General features: G+C 39.4%; 1 long non-coding RNA gene across 2 annotated transcripts; it reads left to right on the top strand.

Moving 5' to 3' along the window:
* The first annotated feature begins 4,069 nt into the window (after nucleotides 1-4,069).
* LOC122179833 lies at nucleotides 4,070-19,075 on the top strand. 2 transcript variants are annotated; one of them, XR_006178844.1, is made up of 4 exons: nucleotides 4,070-4,370; nucleotides 6,104-6,159; nucleotides 16,081-16,139; nucleotides 16,983-19,075. It is a non-coding gene; the product is annotated as an uncharacterized LOC122179833 (long non-coding RNA). The 2 variants fall into 2 exon arrangements; XR_006178842.1 differs by lacking the exons at nucleotides 4,070-4,370; nucleotides 6,104-6,159 and having other exon boundaries at nucleotides 14,788-16,139.
* Nucleotides 19,076-20,816: the final 1,741 nt, after the last annotated feature.

The following is a 20,816-nucleotide window of genomic DNA, read 5'->3' as shown; positions in this document are numbered from 1 at the left end:
AAAAAAAAAAAAAAAAAAAAAGAAAGAAAGAAAGAAAGAAAGAAAGAAAGAAAGAAAGAAAGAAAGAAGGAAAGAAAGAAAAGAAGGGGGAAAAAAAGTACCCGTAGAAACATTTTTCTTTAAATTTCTGTTGTCAACATTTTAAAGAACAAAGGGATGGATAATTCTTCTGCTCAATGAATACTAAATAACACCAAATCATCTTTTGGAACAATAAGAGCAGATTTTATTAAATATTTCATATGCAAACGTATATATATATATATATATATATATATATATATATATATACGCGCCTTTTATATGTACTTGTCCTTAACCTTTAAAAGCAACCGCTGTAAATGCCAGATCCGTACTTTCTCTAATAGATTTTACCAGGAGCTGGTGACAGAGAACTGATTTCTTTTCTATTAGGGCTTTAGTACATCTTTGTTGCAGGCCCGCGGAATGACCAGGGATTAGATTTGCATCTCTTAGACTCCCTGTGTGGTCTTTGTAAGAAGCTTGTAACTGTTAAAAATGACTTGTTAGTAAGCGTGTGGGCTCTCATCTCTTTGCTTTTGACAGAATGATTGTGAAATTCAGATTGTTCTTCTAGGCTTTAGCCTGCAGATTCCACCTGAACCCTAAGCAATTAGAGCCTAATCTCAGTGCAATCATATTTGAGTTAGGATTTGTTGCACTTTGTTTACTTCAATTAAAAAGCCAGGGAATATTTCGGAGCAGTTTTTAAGCGATATTCTCGAGGCACTGAGCGAATTTTTCAATCCCAGAATTTTGTTCTCACCGCCCCATTGCTCAGCTTTCTTCTGAAAATCTTAGGATTCCGCGGGTAGAACTGAAGAAGAAACAGCGGGACATTAAAAACAATCCGCAGTCCTTCGCGGGGCGGAAATGTCCGCGGCACCGCCGGCTCTGCTCGTGGCCGCCGGGCCCGGTCCGGAGCGGGGACCGGGGTGAAGCGGGGCCGGGCTCAGCCGGATGCGCTGTGGGTCCGCGGCTTCGCCGTTGTTTGCAAGTCTCGGTCCTAGGCTTGTTCCGAAGAAGCCGCTCTGGCCGCGGCACTGCGCTGCCCGCAAGCTTTCCGACAAGAAGCAAACAAAAAGCTGAAACCCTAACCACGCCACCTGCCTGCAGTGGTCCGAGACGTTAAATTTAGGATAAAACACGGTGAAAAGGAGAAAAAAACAACCAAACAACAAAACAACAACCCCACCGTATTCAGGATTCTCCTCTCCTTCAGATGCCAAATTTCTGTTTGTGCTCAGGTTTCAGCTGGACAGCCCCAGAAGGATGCTTTTTACTACCCGACATTCACATAATTACAGCTTTCAAGTACCATGCCCTCACATCAGAAATATTTTCTTTAAACTGAGACGTCTTCTTTTCTTCTTTTCTTCTTTACTTCTTTTCTTCTTTTCTCCTTTTCCTTTTCTCTCTTTCTTTTTTTTCCCGGTCATTAAGACATTTCAGAAAGTCTTTTCTAAGTCGCTGTGAGTCAAGCATGAGCCTTCCAAAAACTCCTCAAATATGGAGGGTCATTCCATTTAAAATTTTAGGCCGATTTTTTTCTCCCATGTGAGTCATTTGCTATCAATATTCTATGTTGAGACGATTTGGGCTCGAGCATGTTCCCACCGAAGTTAAGATGCAAGCCCTTCTCCTGCTTCCAGCAGAATAGGATCGAGCCCTTCCACGCTAGTTGAGGTTTAATAGCATCAGCACATGCCCAACAACCACCATTATAACCTTGACCCTGTCAGGTGCAAATGATATTACGCCTCCTAAAGTTATTCTGCATTTCCTTGGTGACAGCAAACAGCTCTTTATCACCTCTCACTTTCCACAATAACCCACAGGCAATGATACCAATAACATGCTGCTCTTTTGTCATTCTTTCCCCTCAGAAGTCTACTCCAGTAAGTAAAAAAATAATATTAATACTGCGTGTGTTTTCTGGACCGGTCAGCTTATGCTGCCCAGGTCACATCATCCAATTGCAAGCACTGAAGCAAAAAGTCACATTTTTGAAAGTGAGTTGCTCTGAGCAGTCTGTGTCCTGCTGCTGAGTGCGGAACTGTGTACTGGAGTGGAACATCAAGAGCTACTGCATGTAGCCTGCCCCATACCCAGCTTCCAGGCTACTCTGTTTGACAATTTATGATGAGAGTTGGACTAATCTAACACTTTAAAAACTTTGCTTCAAGACCATAGGAGGCACACTAGCCAGTCTTCCTACTTTATTTTATTGTTTTTTTTTTCAGTAATGACACCATAGGATCAATGTTGCAGGATTACTTTTAAACCTCGGACATTGTTCCTTCCCTAAGGCTGTGGTTTACTTACAGGTTGTCTTTTCTTTTCAGTTCATAATCACAGACATAATTTTCCCTTGCCAAACCTGAGGTTCACCACGATATGTCTGCAAAATAAAGTGCTCTTCATTCCCTTCCTGTCACACTGCAGAAATATATTTGCTAAATAATTGTTGCTCTAAGGAAATCAAACAGCAAAACTCAAAGATACTCTCTGCGGAATGTAGGATGCACTGATTTTAATAAAGAAATTATTCTTAATTGAAAGGTGTCATGTTGGCAATCGCTTTTTCTGCAGGCTGAAAGAATGAGTAATTCTTTTTGCCTTAAAAGACTGCTTTACAAATGAAAGCTTCTCAGTCCACAACTTAATCTGTTTTAAATCAGGCTTGAGCAGGGTAGATGAGTAATGGAATGACAAGCTTTCTGGGGTACCAATTCGAGCATCATGATGTATCTGCTGCCCCTCTTCTTTCCCCGCTTGTAGTGCTTGTGGCTGAATGTGTGTTGGATTTTCACAGAAAATAGAAGACAGAAGCAGTGGAACAAATTTTACACAGCAAAGATTTTACTTTGACCAAAGAAACTGAGATGTACGATATTGTTCCTGCTTGAGGGCAAGAAAAAATGTGTGTAGATGAACAAAATCCCATGAGAAGTGAGCATTTTATTTCCAGTATTATTTCCTGCAAGATTAATGTAATGAGAAGAGTTGACCTAAGAATGGGGAACAAACATGAGGAAAGAAAACAGAGCAGTGTGAACATGTGCAAGGCTCTGCAAAAACAGTGTGAGAGATGAAACCATAATACTGTTCTCCAGAGGCTCTTCATCCAGTTCTCATTAAAAGCAGGAGGCGGCTGATCAGCCCATTTTAGCCATTCTGGCAATCCACTGTCACTAAGGATGAGTTTTCCAACAGAGTAATGCAGAGAAGTTCTATCCTGAAATAGAGGGGGAAGCAAAGGAATCATGAGTGATAAGTCTCAGAAATGTGCTGAGGGACACCAACAGGCTCTCTTGATGTAAGCACTGAAAAACAACCTGCAACCAGGAATTTTTCTGGTTGTCGGAGTCTTTCCAGACAGACCTGGGGTGGAAACTGTCATCCAAAACAGATCTGTGGAAAAGTTAGGTGAGTAGCTTCAAAACATCCAGAAATTCCCTTCTTTTGCTTATGCTGGCATTGCTTTCTAGCTTTTCTAGTGAGTATTTTAGGGATGTTCACAAGTGAGGACAGATTTGACCGCTGCAGAAATTCTCAATGAAGCAACGTAGAGAATTTTTGAATGTTCTTTCTTTCTTATCTCTTTTTTTTTTTTTTTTTTTTTTTCTTTTTGGTATTTTATTGACTAAAGTGAGAAAGACTTCTGCCACTTATTTCCAACAGTGAGCTGTAGCAACAAAAAACAGGCTCTAATGACGGGGATAAGGCCCATGGGAATATATTTGAATAATACTGCATGGTCAAAAATGATGACAATGCTGAGAGTATGGGAAAGAAATGGGTATGGTGTGAGCATTCAGAAGTTTGCGTATACTAGAACATTATCCAGAAAGCAATGGGTACACTCAGAAAAATATTTATAAGGTCAAATCAGACCAGTAACTTGCATTACTCAGAGTCTTGTCCTGTGGCAATAGTAATACAGCTTTTAAAACAAAGTGCTCAAATAGGTAAGTGTGGAGTAATTGACTCAAAAGAGAGTTATCTGGGGCATTTCTGGAAGATTTCTGAAATTCATTATTTCTTGAACTTTTCTGGGGGTGTCTTGTCGCAATAAATTACACCACTAAATATGACATGATCTACATCTGGCAGTTTAAGATCCCTGTTCTCCAAAGCTCTTACACAGGCAGACTCTGTGGCTCAACATTCTTCACAGTGTGAATTCAAGTTAGAGTTGTCGCCTCTTGTTGTACTTTGGTCCCTGGAGCAACTCCCACCACATACTTCCCAAGTATTTTCTAAACCAGCATTTTTGTAGAAGTTGCAGAGACCAGGAGGACCAGGAGAATCTACTCTTCCTCCTGTTGCAGTGTTGTAAGATGCCAGTAAGTAAGATCTGAAGATCCTTTTTATTTCTAACTTTTTCATTGCTGTTATTCTCAGTTTAGAGCATGAGCCATCCGCCTCTATTTTGACCAAGACTGAACAAATATTATTATAAACAGTTAATACATACTTTGAAGCAAAAGAAGCACAAGTTTTAAGGAGTCTTGTCACAACGTGAAGAATAAATGTAGCTTGTGTGGTTCACAGAGCAACTGGAAACAAAAATCTGTGCCACAATCCAAACTCTTTTCTCTCTCTTCATTATACTCTTAGGAATGCATTGTGTTTTCTTTTTCCTCTTTTCTTTTAAATTCATAGCAAATACAACCAGTACCTCCATTCTTTTCCTATACACTCCTTTTTTTATGCCAATACAGGAGTGATATTGAAGTTATATTTATTTAAAGAATATTAAAGTCTTTTCCAGTACACAAAATCAATGAAGTGTGTTTTTTCCAGGGCAGGAGCAAAGAGGTTGAGATGACATAATGAGCCTACACATAACTAAGAAAAGATTTCCTATACAAGATGTGTTTTTAATTTGGCACGGAAAAGGAAGCACAATTATGCTCTACAGATAAAAGCTTAGGCTAGGCAAAGCTCAGCTGAAATAAGGTGCAAATCCTTAACAGGGAAGGCATAAGGGTGTTATGATAGGACCTCCACTACTTTAACTCAAAAGTGTATGTCCTTCTGGAGCTGAAGTGTGATGCAGAAATTGCTGTGGTGTGCAGGCAATAACATTCTGGCTCTTTTTGGTCTCATTTTCTGTGGCTCTGAAGAACCCTTGAACAAGGTCTTTTTGCACTTGCAAGGACATGATTTTTTTTTTTTTTCCAAAAAGGCATTATTGGATATCAGGAGTATTGACCACAACATTGCAAACTTAGCACCATTAACCTGAGATCTGGATTTATGTTACATCCAACTTGAGATCTCTAAAGCATTTACCCTCAGAAAACTGAAGCACTGAATAGGAACAAATGTTAAATTGAAGAAAAGTACTACTATCCCTACGCTAATGTTCAACATATGTAGCAACACTGCTTCTCCATACTTATTCTGTCTTCCATATCATGTGTAGGGAGAACTAGACAGAAAATCAATTCCCCAACAACCTGCCTTCTCACCAAGAGGCATGATTTTTTCACCTCAGACTCTTCTACCAACAGGTTCGTCACTACTATCCACCATTACTTCACAGTGCATGAAATCCTGGGGTCTTTCCAATCTCAGGAACAAGACACGGATCTCTAAGCCAAACAACCCAAACCTGCCATCTCATGAGCACATGAAAATACAGTAACTCTAATTACCAAAAGTCCATGTCAAACACCGTAGCAGCTAACTTTACTGCTCTGTATGTATTTTCTTGCAGAAAATACAAGTTTCAAATACGGTGAAAATACGGTTTTCAATCACAACTTTCCAGTAGACACTGCAAAGTGAAAGGGAGGGAGAGGTCACAGAATCTGGAGGTTCATGCTAGTGTACCAGCAGTTAACTGGGGCTGAGAAATCTATTTTGACAGGCTGCTTCAATAACTTATAACAATGCTGATAGAAGGGCTTCTTCAAGCTCAACACAGGGAAAGGAGAAATCCCAATTAATCTTGAAACATAGTTTTATTTTAGTCTTTTAAGCTAATAACCAGGTTTCACCTTCTTCACATCCAGGACAAGATTATTGAAATAAGATTTGAAGACAAATTTTGTGTCTTCTTATTTCACAGAACTACTTCCAGTAAGGGGAGATCCAGAGGAGAACTACATACTACTTACAGAAAAGGTATGACCTGCCTTCAAGGCAGAGTATTACTAGACCACGTTAGATAAAATACAATGTCTTGGAGACTTGGGATGTTAGTTAGAGTAACATACAGAATCTATATAAATTCCCCAGGTGATATATTAAGACTGTACAGAAGTCACAGGCACATTTTTCAAATGCATCTAGTCCTCAGAGTCAACCAAGAACAAACATCTTAAGGAAGATCCAGTCAATGCTTTTAAAAATCATGGAGCTGAACACACCTGCTCTTGTTACTGCTAAGATCATTGCAGTATTAGTTACATCACTGTCAAAATCTTAGAACATTATGAGTAGAAAAAAACAATATGAAAAATAAAAAAATGCCTGTAGTAGTAATGGAAACTCAACTCAGAGAAGGGGGAAGGTGGAAAACATAGAAGAGTCATGAGAATATGAATATAATTGTTGTCCTGAAAAGGATTATTCTTTTTTTTTATTTAACACCATACAAATATATTTAATTTAAATAGGTGTTTGGATATTTATTTATTACAAACAGTCCCAGTTCTCCTAATCCCCGTGGAAGCATCCCACAATGTGGGGTTTCAGTGTGTCTTCTTCTGCAGAGGAAAAAATACTATTCTGAAAGCTAACTGTGTTCATCACTGGAATGGACCCCTGCTTTCCCCTCCATGCAGATTGCCAATGTCACACACAGGGTCTGTTACGTTCCTATTTCCTGGTATGAAAACGGTGATGCCATGAAGAAGAGCTTAAGCATTTCACAACAGTGTCTAAATCCCAGCTTCAACCAGAGAAAATGAGGGACAGAAAGAGTTTTAACTTAGCAGGAAGGTGGAGTTAGAGAGAAATGCCATGGCAGGCTCAGGGCTCCTCTGGTTATCTTTGGCACAGTGGGGAGCTGGGCAGTAGTCTGCCAAGCAGTGCAGCTAACATCTCTGTCACAAGTCTCTCCTTCCTCCCTCTGCTCTCAATTCCCAGAAGCAGCAGGAGTAGCACAACAGAAACAAAAGATATAGTATGCTCTCACTGACCCTGAGCCTGAAGAGGCCTCTCAGCTCCAATTCCACTTTATAGAAGTGTGATTTCATAGGGGTCTGAGAATATGTCGTGGTTGCCTGACAGGAATATCAGAGGGTGGAGAGAACAACTGGGGAAGCAGGTAGGTGCTACCTGCTGCTAATGAAATCATACACAGGATTTCATCTGTGACTGATTTCTCCCACAGTCCAACAACCTCTTCAGCCTGGACCTGCTAGAAGTCAGTTTTTGTGTGCTACATCCCTCCCTTGCCCATTTCTCCTTCCCCACAACCCTGCTAGACACTGGAGAACCTCTTGCCCTGGAGCGCAGTGAGAGCTGAGCCCAGCCTGGTGACAAGATATGACCTCAACAGATGCAAAGCAGGATGTAGCTCCTACTGCAGGCTGTGACATGTTCCTATGTGATGCAGAGCTGAACCAGTCTTGAATTTAAAACCTTCAGATGCCTTGTTTTTATACCCTATGGTTTTGTACGGATGCCTTGCTCTGATTCTTCTTCCTAGAGTCAGTGTGGCTAGGAATGAAGAAGTAACAAAAATTTAAAAAGCACTTGGGAAACCAGGAGAAAGTTTTGGGAAGCGGTGTGAAGAGGTGATAGGTACATTTGCAGCTAGTCAGACAAGAAATTACAGATTGTGTAATTTCTTGTGTGTGTGTAGCCAGTGGAATAAACAAGATGCATTTTTAGTCAAAATGTTTAATAGTGGTGATTTGTTTCAGCATTAACTAAAATTGACGGCACTCAACTTTCTCCAGATATTAAAATTCCAGTGGCACCAACTAAAGACAAATAATGGATTCTGATATATTCCCACATCTTCAATATTAAAACAATCTGATTTGCACAACAGCAGTATACCTGCTTCAGCAGTGCTGAGAAACATTTTAGTATTCCTGCTTCTCACCCTCAAATGTATGTCTATAGATACGCAGTGGTAAATGTAGGATATACAGGATTACATCATTTATTTCTGATTCAAGGTTAGCTGGTACAAGAGAGAAGAAGGGGAAACCAATTGCTGAGTTTCTTTCAGGATTTTCTATGCTTAGGTTTATTTTTTTTTAAATATATACCTCTAAAAATGTAGAGCTGATTTGAAAATGTAATCACAAAGTAGCATGTTTCACATGTTCACTATACTTACAGAAGGGCAAAATTGTATGAGTAGTTTATCAAATTGTACTTTATTATGAAACATAAAAAACAACATGGCATAGAAAATATTTCTGGTGTATCTACAAAAATACATTTTAAGACAAAAAGTGCTGAAATTGTACAAATACTGAATTAATCTGTTTTTAAGCAAAAGTCTGTAGAACAGCGAAATAAAAGGCATTGTGCTGTGTGTTGCTGCTTAAAACTGGGAACAACAGTGGAGCACGGCAGTTAATTAGCTCCAATCAACATGAGATGCTTTACAACATTTCTCACATTGCTGCTTCATCTGGGCTTTGGAATAAATATTTCCCACACTCTACATGAAGAATATAACCAGAAAATATATAGCTTAGCCATTGAAAATATGCAGGTATTTCAGACAATCTTTCCTGCACTGGAGAAGAGATTTTAAATACCTTCCATGAAAAGAGAATAAAACCACTGAATAGTAATGCTATTTGCTTAGCATTTGGGTGATTACTATCCATTTTTAATCATCAAACCTTACATATTGCTTTTTAAGAGATCTTTCGCCCTTTCTGTATTTTTTGCAATTTTTGTGCACTTTGGTTATCTGCTGCACAAAAGAACTATCTGCTCTGTAAAGGCATCACATAAAAATCTCAATTTAATGCATTATAAATAATGAAGTGCTACATTATAATAATTATTTCCATATTAACTAAACGCACAGCTAAGTTACTTGCATTAAATATCTACACTTTGCTTAATGCCTTTAAATAACATATGATTCTCACTTCTTATTGCAAGTACTCAATTGATGTTCTGGCCCAGAGGAGGCTGCAGAGTTTACTTCTTAGAGATCTGTGTAAGGCCAGTGGCTTCAAAAGGGAAAGTGCTGTACTTAATGCACTTTATTTATTCCATTTGTGTTTGATTGTGCGAGGCATATAAATAAAGGGTTCAGACTCTGCACTTCATGCAGTTCAGCTAGGCATGTAACAATTATTATTTTAGTACAGTGTAAGGAATGCACTGACTGGCTTCCATTTTATCTAACAGCTGAGATGAAGTGTCTGAACTGTTTCCTTCCCAAAGGAGTGACTGCAATTTCACTTCTGTGACAACTTGATCATGGTCATGCTATTAGTCACTACATCAGGAAATAGGATTCACTTTAAAATGCAACATTTTAAATTTGGGGATTTACTAGTCACTGTATACAATATTTCTAAATACATAGTATTTTTGGGGTCAGAGGCTGATGAGCTTCCACGCTAGGATGATTGTCTTTAAACCAGGATGTTTACCAAAGAATGCTGAACAGAAAAGAATCTTTTGTTTAAAATGCTGCACTGAGTGAAACAGATTTCTTGTGAACTTTCTGAATCTTGATGGCATGTTTTCCTCAGACATTAGTTATTATTTTTTTGTTGTGTGTTGTTCTTCACATTTTAACAACAAGCAAGTAGTACTAAGACATTTTCTGCCCTTCAGTTGTAAATGTACCAGACCCAACTGAACAGGGGCCACCATTACTGCAAAAATAAAAGGAGTTTGCGGATGGGATTAATTAGGAGGCGGGAATGTAAAGGCTCCCACTTTAAGAGGCAAGTACCTTGTGTCATTAGTTTGCTTGTTTTTGGGAAAAATGAAACCCACCCAAACTGATTACAAAAGTTGAATGCTGAATTAAATGCATTTTAAAGAACACGATTTAGCTTCTCTGAAGCCTCATTTCTGCAGTAATGTACAACTAGAATAGAGCATATGACTTCAAATTATTTAATGCTCCTTTTATAGGAGACATTCAAAGCTGAACAACACAATTGTGGCATTCACATTTGTATTTCAATCAAACATTTGTGAACTTGACACTGCTTGCTTGTGAAGTTGCCAATGTTCTTAATGCTGAGGGCAATTCCATCAACAGTGGATAATAAGGAATATTTTTACTGTTGGCATTTTTATTGATTTTAGTAAATAACATGAGCTACGTGATACGAGGCCAACTTAGAATATTAAAGTAGTCACAGAGTTGTCTCTGGAGTTATTGTTTCTTATGGCAAATAAATGTTAGTGAAAGTTCAAATGGTTTAGGTAGGTAAAATATTTTAGTACTTTGGGGAGACAAAGTTGTAAAGAGACTGATATGAGTTTTAGAAAGCTCAGATTAGACTTTAGTTCAGGAGAATATACCATAAAAGAAAATTTGTTAAACAGAAACTTCAATCACATCATTTTTTATCATTTTCAACAAGCAAAACTGTCTTCTGCTAATGAGGAGATAATTTGGTACAATGAGTACAACTGAAAAGAAAAACATTTGAAGAAAAAAAATCGTAAGCACAGAGCAGTCAATCAGATGTTTCCATCTAGAAAATACTGGGACTTAATTCTGGTCTTCTTCATGCTCCTTGGCTGAATATCAAAATTCTTATTTGGACAAAACTCTTGCAGCTGTCTTTCTCGAGATTTTTGCCTGGCAGAAATGACAACGGTTTGCCATTTTGTACACCAGTCTGGTTTTCTGCTCTCTTGTATAAATTTTAAGCCACTGGCTTCAGCTGAATTATTTTTGGTACACATTATTGAATGTGAAAGAGCTGATCCCTTGGATTACGCATTTTATTTTCTGAATGTAAATGTAACTCTAAGTCTTTTTGAAAAATTACAGCTAGCAAGGCTTAGGAAATTTATTGATAGGCTGGGGAGATCTTTCTGCCCTAATCTTCTTTTTTGCTTGTTACTTATTGTGATGGAATCAATAGAAACAACAAAAGTGGGAAAGGAAGTAGAAGAAAGAAAGCGCAAAACCGTAGGAAAGTCAATTTTTCCACTAAGGTTGATGCATGCAGCCACAAGGGCACAGAAGACAGCAGAACAGCAATAAAATATGCTACATGGAACACCACTAGCCAGAATGAAAAGAATAAGACAGGAAATCCTACTTCAACTTTCATAGGGGCAGAGACAAAAGTTTCTTTTTATTTTTTTCTTTTTAACTGTGCTGCATGCAGAAGAAATGTAAAAAATATTAATTTTAGTGTTACAAGGAAACAAATGATACATGAGTTATACATAAGTTAAATGTTATATAACATTCTACTTAAAAATTCCATCTTACAAGGCCTGATCCTGAAGACTGTTTTGAGCAAGATTCCCTTAAGAGTGGTTTTGAGCTGTAAGGTCTACAGTATTTGCATCCAACAGCTGTGCTTGCAACTAAAGATGTGTATGTGTTTCATTTTTATTATCTACTTAAATACAAAATCTCTTTTTCCATAACCAGCTATTTCTCTTAGAGAAATATCTCTTTTCATATCATATTTTTCAACTCTGAATGTACTAAAAAGATTTCATATTAAACTTTATAAACTTTATAAAGTTGCCTAAAAATATAGGCAGATCAAGTGCAAATCTCATCTGTCTTGTAGTCACTAACATATGGAAAGATGTTCAAAATTCCCTTTATTTATATTGCTCTCTGATAATACCTGCACTTAATAGGAGATCAGAATTTTGATCAAATATGGGCTCAGCTGGACCTTTAAAAAGAACACAGAAGAAGAGAACTCTAGAGCTTCTCATGATATACTTTTTTTTTTTTTTTCAAGGAAAAAACATAAAAAATTAATTTGAAACATCCAGATCTTAGAGATTCAAATGAAGACAAAGAACTTCCTTCATACCATGAAGATCTGCATATATGTGGCAGCTGGCTGGGGAGGGCATGACTTGTTTCTTTTTCTCCCAGAGATGACTGTGAATGAAAAGCCCTCTGAAAGACCTTCTCTGTGATCTCTGGTGGCTGCGTATCCACCTTGGGCTTTCTCCTTACATGTGGATCTAGTGAGATGTGCTGCTGCTGAATTCAGTGAAATTGAGCCCTAACCATGATTGGGATATGAGGACATATAATTATCTGTGTTGGAAAACTGACCCTCTTTCTTTCATTAAAGTGGAATTTTACTCTGTAAAATATGAATGAGTAAAGACATTTTAATCAGGAAAATAAAATAACCAAATGATTCTGCACTGTTGTTATTTTTACACTGCAATGAGACAATGGTAGGGCAACTCACGTTAGGTGATATCACTTAATTAGGAAAAGCATCCTAATCAGATCCACCTCCAATTGCAATAACTGTAGGGAGTCAAGTACATTTCTCTATCAAAGCAGCAAGCTGCAGTGAAGTATAGATATTGTTATTTTAAATTGGGATATAAAAGCAATAATTGAGAAGGAATAACAAAGAATGAAAAAAATGCATTCTCTGCATCCCACATTCCAGAGTTGCTTCTAAAATATATAAGCAATATTTCACATGATGTTTCTGCAACTTAGTAAAAAAATGACAGGCAGTGCTTCCATAGTCAGAACTAAAGAGGCCCAAGGCACACACAGTATTCCCATTGGTAACTCAGTATTAGTAACCAAGACCACCTCAGTTCTTGCATTTTCCTGGTATTCTGTCCATGGGTATTATACATGGCACAGAGAAAGGGAAACCTAGAGCAGGATGTGGACACGGTAAAGATCTCTTTCTGGAAGGAACAAGTCCTCATGTAGTTAACAGCTGTGCTGCCTAGAACTTTTGGAAGCACAGTATCCTGACATCCTCTCATTCCATGTACCTATTTTTTTTTTTTCAGTGACTGTGGTATTGTTAAGTCCTCTATGTTTACAAATATCCCTACTGTTTCTCTCTCTACATTTATCTTCAATACAGTGAATTAATGACACCAATCCACACTGTTCATCTATTTACATAGTAAAATCATTTTGGCTTACAGCATCTGATGCTCTGCCCTCTGCACAGGACAAATGCAAAGCCCAGGAACTTCAGAAATCCTCTTCCATTCCAGTAAATCTTAGGGCTTATTTCAGTGAGACGCACCTTCCTTTTAACTACAAGTAGCCACTCATAATAAAAGCAATACGGACTAGGAAGGGAAATAAATACTAAAGTACTACCAATTACATGCAATTATTTACATTGCCAGCACCAAGCTCTGTTAAGTTACAAAACAGGTTTTAAATAACAATTTTTAATGTATGTGTAGGTTCCTGTTTATGCCTTTGCTAAATTTGAATGTTTTTTTTTTCTTCCAGCTTTTCTACACAAACAGCAGTTAGGAACTCCAGGATCTCTTAAAATAAATAAATAAATATATCTGTGCTTATATATTGGCTACATTGTGTATGGCAGATTTTCAAGAAGTTTTCGACAAGGTTCTTCACTGTAGACTCCAAAATGAAACAATCTTGGCATAAGAGGGAGTTTCTCGATTTCAAGCATAAGAAGGAACAAATGTTAAAATTTTACTATGCTAACGAAAAGTATGGAAGTTACCAGTGAATTCTTTTTATCCCTCCAGAATACTAAAAAATGATGTGAGAAGGGTGGTGAGAGTCTGTGTGTGTGCTGTGAGAGAAGAAAGACTTCTGTTGTAAAAAGTATTAAAATACTCAAGCTGATCACGGAGAGCTGTAGAAATAATTCAAGGTATTTAGTTAGTGGCCAACAAGATTGCATTTTTTTTTATATTAGACCAATGTAGGACATGATACATTAGGAATTATTGCAGGAAATAGAGAAGAAAATATGAAGCATCTCTATGTCAATGAATAAATATATGGTGATGGCACATATTAGATAATATCAATACAGTGAACCTGCCACGAAATAATATAGAAGAACTACAATAGATTCAGAAAAAGAAAGTCAGAACCATCAGAAGAATAACATAGATTCTTACCAAATCTTAGTTCAACATATTAAGATTCTTCTGCTTGGAAACCAAAGAATTACATGGAGAATTTAAATAGAAAAAAGTACTGGGTATCCAGTAAAATGATGAAGTAGGAAGTTTAAAAGCAACAAGCAGAAACATTGCATATTCTTATTGATGCAGGACTTTGTGGGGCCAGGAGTACAAATTCATGGGAAAAAATCTTGCATGTGGCATTTAACCACAATATGACTCCAGCACAACTCTGTAAAGGGACCAATTAAGCAACCAATTGCTTAGATGTGAAAGTGAAGACCACACTTTCCCAATTTGTTAGATATTTTCCTTGATAGTTGTTTATTGATCCCACAGAATCACAGAATCACAGAATCACCCGGGTTGGAAGGGACCTCAAGGATCATGTAGTTCCAACCCCCCTGCCTGGCAGGGCCACCAAACATACACGTTTAGATCAGGTTGCCCAGGACCCCGTCCAACCTGGCCTTGAACACGTCCAGGGATGGGGCATCCACAACCTCCCTGGGCAGCCCGTTCCAGGGCCTAACCACTCTCCTTGTAAAGAACTTCCCCCTAACATCCAACCTAAATCTTCCCTCCTTCAACTTGGATCCATTTCCCCTAGTCCTGCTGTTGTCAGCCCTTTTGAAGAGTTTACTCCCCTCCTGGGTGTAGGTTCCCTTCAGGTATTGATAGGCTGCAATGAGGTCACCCTGCAGCCTTCTCTTTTCCAGGCTGAACAAGCCCAACTCCCTCAGCCTGTCCTCATAGGGGAGGTGTTCCAGCCCCCTGATCATCTTAGCAATCAGTGATCAGGAGCTGCATTCTGGATTAGCTAGATTCCTACATGATCCAACGCAGTCATTCTCTGTTTATGTTCATATGAGAAGAATTTTATGAAAAAAAAGAAAGAAAAAATAAAAAGCAGGTGTACATTCTCATTGGTTTTATTAAACCACTATGCTATTACTTTATCTGAAAGGCTGTAGAATCAGCTATTTTTCACCACATCTCTATCAAGTTTCTACCTGATGAAGAACAATCAGAAGTAATTTTGAAGCAATGGAATGGCCATGTCCTGTATGAAAAACATTTGTGTCCAATTTTATTGAAGAAATAGGGAACAGAATAGGAGCTAACAGGATGACTTTTGAAACATGAAGACCTATGAGGTGAAGAAACACCTGCAGAATTTGTTATTTCTGTCTACTACTGCATTAGCCATGGGTAGTAAGTGATTTTGAAATTTTCCCAAGTTCTGTGTTGTTTTATTTTAACTGCTGGACATGTCTGGGAAGTGACACACCAGAGCTCAGGGTGCTCGCTATGATGAGTGGCCAGGTAGGCTGGAGCTGCTCTTGCAGGTGGCTAGCAGGAAATTTTTGTAAGGGGATTAAAGGCCAAAAGCAAATGCCTACGATACGTGTCAGAGCTGTCAAGGAAAAAAGCAGCACTGCTGCTTACTCAGAGTAAGAGAAGCTGAAGTGCAAACTGATCCAAAAGGCACTGTCATGGGGTGTGTCACGCAAGGGGCTTTAGCAAGGATGAGTGACCAAGTCAGTGAAATAAAGATTTGCACAGGGAAGACCAGAAAGCTTTGAGAGCTGGAGTTCATCCACTTGTTTGTATACAGCCTGACAGGCTGTAGAGCCTCCTGGCCTACAGACTGAGGAGAAAGTGCCAGCCTCCTCAGGCTGCACCTGGCCTGGATGGCCACTATGGCTGGGAGGCTGCTGCTATGGTCACTTTGCTTATTCCTCCTTATGAAGCTGATATCCTAAAATATCTTTGAGGCACCTTTTCTGCACAGAACATCATTTCTACATGTTCATGGACTCATAAGTTTGGTCATCTGTATATTCTAGGGCATCCCAAACATGCAATGTTAATGTTGTAGTAGTAGTGGTCTAAGAGTGTGAGAAATGGTAGACATGAGAAATAAAAAAATGTCCTAAGCATAACATCATAAATTGTATTCTAAATAGTGGTTCTAATAAAAAATAATACCTCTTTCTACAGTTCTCACCTCACACATCACAGACCTGTACATGGCTACATGGTGGAAAACACATGTTAAAGTAAGTAATCATTCCTAGATGCTTTTCCTGCTCTGTTTTGATGTCAGAAAGAGATGAAACCATAAATAATATTTTAGATCTGTGTTAATCTCAGTAAATATGTTTACTGCATTCTATGAAGTTACTAGAAAGTCTTTATTTGATTTTATCTAATTATCACATAAATGCAGGAACATTAAGTGGGCTGATGTCAGCAATCAGGACTGCTTGTTGCACAACATCAGTAACCGGGGCTCAGGTATGAAACAACTGTAATTACAGGTATTTAGCCAAAATATGTATCAGTTGTAACTGATTAACTGTGGAAGGCTTTTTAAGTAATTGAAATACTTTAAAATAAATGTTGCAAAAACTTAGCAACCAAAAATAAAGACATAATATAGAAGTTTGATTGATAGTAGGAGGACATTTAATTCTCAACGTCTTTTCCTTCACTTTTATTGATTACTGCAAGCTTGTTTCTTCACAGAACTTCTTTACTGGATATTTTTATCCTCCCCTTTTTGTGTCTTTGCTTGTTTGCAGAATAACAAAACAATTAAGTGAAGATAAGTCCTGATAATGCTCAGCATATCTCTAGTTTGCATGTCCTTTAAAACTTGATTCCAATAAGGCTGTCATAAAATAGTCACTCATAAATATTTCCCCATGGTTTTTCTTAAAGCTCTGCTGTGCAACACTTGTAATTCTCAATGGACTCTTCAGCACATGCATAGTTCTGTCAAGCACGGTGTTACAAAGGTGCTTTTCATTCAGCAGTCTGTTGCAGCTATTGCCAATAGATGTAGCTAGCTTGTTAGGGTCCAAATCAGCCTCTACCAATATTTAAATAATTCTTCTCAGGTAAACTGGCACTTTTCAACAAGGGATCCAAATGTTCAAACAAGATGCAAGACAAGATACGTGTCTTACCAGGGTGATACGTGTATACTGATGTGGTGTCAAGTATTTATTTTTCATCTACAAAACAAGAGCCTTGCAGCAGATGCCTGGAAGTACTTATTTTGTAGCATACACAAAACTCTTGAACTTAAAGCCACACTGTGTTCATTCAGTTTCTCCTGCCTGTGCAGCAGAGAGGGATTTTACTCATTTGGCTGCTAAAAGTACACCACTGTGTACTTGTGGCCATCTAACATACACTGAGAAGAGCAAGCTAAAGCAGCTGCAGTCTGTGACCATGGTGAATATCCCCTAATTTCTAACTAATTTCTAATTAAGCAGAGTATGAAAATAGTTATTACACACTGCCTCCTGCCATCATCACCTGATCCTTTTGCCCAGAGGAAGGACATCCAGCCCGCCACTCCGATATGTTTGGTTCCTTTTGTTTGTTTATAACTATTCTGAAGATTGAGCTGACAGCTAAGGTGGGCAGGGCTGTGCCCAGGTGCTGGAAGGTTTGCCCTCAGATGCCACCCCTCCTGACAAAGCTGAACAATGGGCCACTCATGGGAAAGTATCGAGTTGCCTGACCTAAAGTGAGCTGTCACCAATTTAAGCATGGCAAAAAGCATGACTCACTGCTACATGCAGTTCCAAAAAGCCCTTAGTGAAGAAAAACATGTGACTTTGCACTTGCTAAAGCAGGGCCACTCTAGAGTTTACAGCTGCTGTCAGCCCTCAGAGCTTTCCTCTTCACAAACAACAGTGCTTTATGCATGAAGACAGTCTCAAGAGCAAGACAGAGGAGCCCTGATGGAACCATATTCCATCGAAATGTGTGATTTTATCAGTTCACTTCAGAAGAAGAATTCTGCTTTATAATTTACAGGACTTCTGTCAAGCACATGAAGCACATGTAACTGGAACTGGGATTGCATGGGGATACTGCACAGCCTGAACACTCACTGAAAAGCTCTCTGCCCCCCACCATCCCCTCCCTCTGCATCATTTAGCTTTAGTTTCCTAATGTTGCTTGTCTTTCTTCCTCTTACCATGATCCTAGCACCACTTGTGTTTCCAGGACAGCACTAAAGATGTGCTAGCACCACAGAGAAAAAGAGAAAGAAATAGATACGTGTATTGAGAAAAGCAGACTGAAGAGTCATCAGATGCCTTGTCACCATGCTGTTCTTTATTTGAAGACTTCATGGTTCTTTTGGACAGTCTGAGGTACCCATCCACCCTGGTTGCAGTCCCCATCTCAAGAAGCCATAGGAGGATTTTATCTTTTCCAGTTGTGTTGACACTGGACTTCAACCTTTCAGCACTGGCCGTGACGGAAGATCAGGATCAGATCATTGCAAACCTGAAGGGCAGGCAGGAGGCATACCTCACACACTAAAAGTTCACCAGTGCAGAACATGAGTAAATCCTGTTCCACTTGAGTTTTCTTTCTACAGTATTTATAAGGTTTACTGAACACAGAGAGATATACACATGCCAGTAATAGCCTTTTTTTCTGGAGGCGCGGATCTGTGGATCCCTCCAACCCACTGGTCACAGAACCGGGCCGAACCAGCCTGTAAAACCATTGACAGTAACCCTTAGAAATCCTGCAGCTACAGTAATAACGTGCCTTCAGGACTCTCTTGCAGATACTCCCAGCACTTTCATAGGTGGAGAGGTGGTAGAGGGCATGATGAACATGCATTTGTGTGATACCCACATCCTCCTGGGTGACAAACAAGTGTATCTGAGGAGCTTGCTGCAGACTGCCCCTAGTCCCTTCCAGTGTCTTGCCCCTGCACTGCATCAGAAAGCCCTGTGAAGGGCCTGCTTTGGCTGAAAAGAGCTTCTCCGTCAGACACGTGGCGAGGGAAGGCAGGTGGAGTCCCTGCCCTAGGAAGGTCATGGGATGTTTGGTCTTGTTTTGCTTCATCAGCTTCAAGATGCCATTTCTACATGTGGTTTTGGAACCCTTGGGGTTTTCTCCCTGTAAATTTATAACATAATATAATATAATATAATAATAATAAATATAATAATAATAATAAATGTTGTTACCACATCAGATGGGCGGTGGTGGGAGGCGGGATGCCCCCTGCCCGGAGATGCTTGGGCAGACGGCAGCAGCTGTCGGGAGTGGGTGCACCTCGGCTTTCCCGCGGCACTCGAAAGATACTTTAAAGCCACTGAAGAGACACTTCGCGGGGCTGATCCATTAATGTCGTTTTATTAGCAGCTTGACGCGAGAAATCCAAAATTTTCGGGGCGATAAGTTTATGTTTGTTTGTTTTCCCCGCACAATGAGCCGCAGGCAATTGCCGCTCTCTGGATTGCCAAGGAGGGGGGTGGGAGCTGAGAGCACAGGGACGCGCGCTGAGCCGGGAGCTCTAATGGAGGGTTCTATTTGTTTCCATGATTACAGCTATAAATAATAATAGTTAAAAAAAAAAAAAAATCCCAACAACTTCGGGTGATTTCATTCTCCGCGTCCCAGGGGTGTCCCGGCGGCGTGCTGTTGCCGGCAGCGCTCCCGCAGGCTCCCTGCGCGCTGCCGGAGCCATGAGGCTTTCCCCTCTCCACGACTGTTTGGGGCGAAAAGCCCGCCGCGACCTCCAGTGTGGAGCTGCGGAGCTGCGGTGCCGCCGCCCGAGGCCGCGGAGCCGCCGCCCCGCTCCGCGCCCCGGCCTCGCCGCCTCCCGGCGTCCCGCTCCGCGCAGGAGCCCTTTTGAAGCCGTGCCCTACTTTGTACTGGCTGCTGAACAAGCCTGAAAATTGATATTACAGCTTTTTATGATATAATATCCCTCTAATTGGTGCTTCATAGGGCCGTGCCTGAATTCTTTTCAATTAAGCCCTAAACTACAGTAACTGTTTCTCTTGGTACATGCTGGAAAAGCCATTCACGAGAGAGGCGACTGGTACTGCACAATTCCGAAGTACCTTTAATGTGTCAAAAATGTTTTGTGAAGAAAGCAACACTGTAAATGCAATCACCTACATTGGTGTCCCCATTGTTAAGCGGGAGCCAAAGTATTGCTAATTGTCCTGCGTTTTAGCTGGGTTTTTAGAGCATTATGTAGTAAGTACACCGAAGGGTCAATTTGTGAAGTGAAATACTTAGCATGCAAAGCGTAATACAAGATGCTGTGTAATACTTGACCTCTCAGCATAATAAATGTAGCAGTGAAACGCTGTGCATTCAGGATTCGCTGAATAGAGCCTTCGCAGAGGAACAAAACCAGAAAATGTTCTCTTCATTCCTTTTTTTTTTTCTTGTTTTTTTTTTTTTTTTTTTTTTTTTTTTTCCACATATCGAAAATTATTCTTTATAATGGCCATTGCAGCAATTAGCCAGCATTTGGGGAGAATAAATGTGCAGAAATAGCAATTTCTTATTTTAAATGAGATTTTTGTATGGAGGCTGCAAATTACTTCGAGGTATATGAATAATTGTTGCCTTAGTTTTATGCTACAGAATAGGGTGTGGGTGGGTATAAAGATTTCCTATTTGCAGTTAAATGTTTAGACATTTTATTATTTTAATTTCACTCTCAGTCTGTCTCAATTGACCCTGCTTTCCTCACTGATCATTGCATATATGCCAGGAAACAAGTACTCAGATGATGGAAGCTTTCCAATTAGAGCTTTATGTTTTTATGATTTGGGTGTGTGCATGTTGAGGGAAGGGGGGAGGTGTCCCTACCTTGTTATTTATTTATTTATTTATTTAGCTCCTCTCTTCTTTTCTTTTCTTTTCTTTTCTTTTCTTTTCTTTTCTTTTCTTTT

The sequence above is a fragment of the Lagopus leucura genome, unplaced genomic scaffold (genome assembly GCF_019238085.1).
Source record: "Lagopus leucura isolate 7727_CA_CO unplaced genomic scaffold, USGS_WTPT01 Super-Scaffold_1, whole genome shotgun sequence".
In the NCBI taxonomy this organism is placed as follows: Eukaryota; Metazoa; Chordata; class Aves; order Galliformes; family Phasianidae; genus Lagopus; species Lagopus leucura.
The sequence above is the reverse complement of the archived record's forward strand: the minus strand, read 5'-3'. Positions and strand labels throughout refer to the sequence as shown.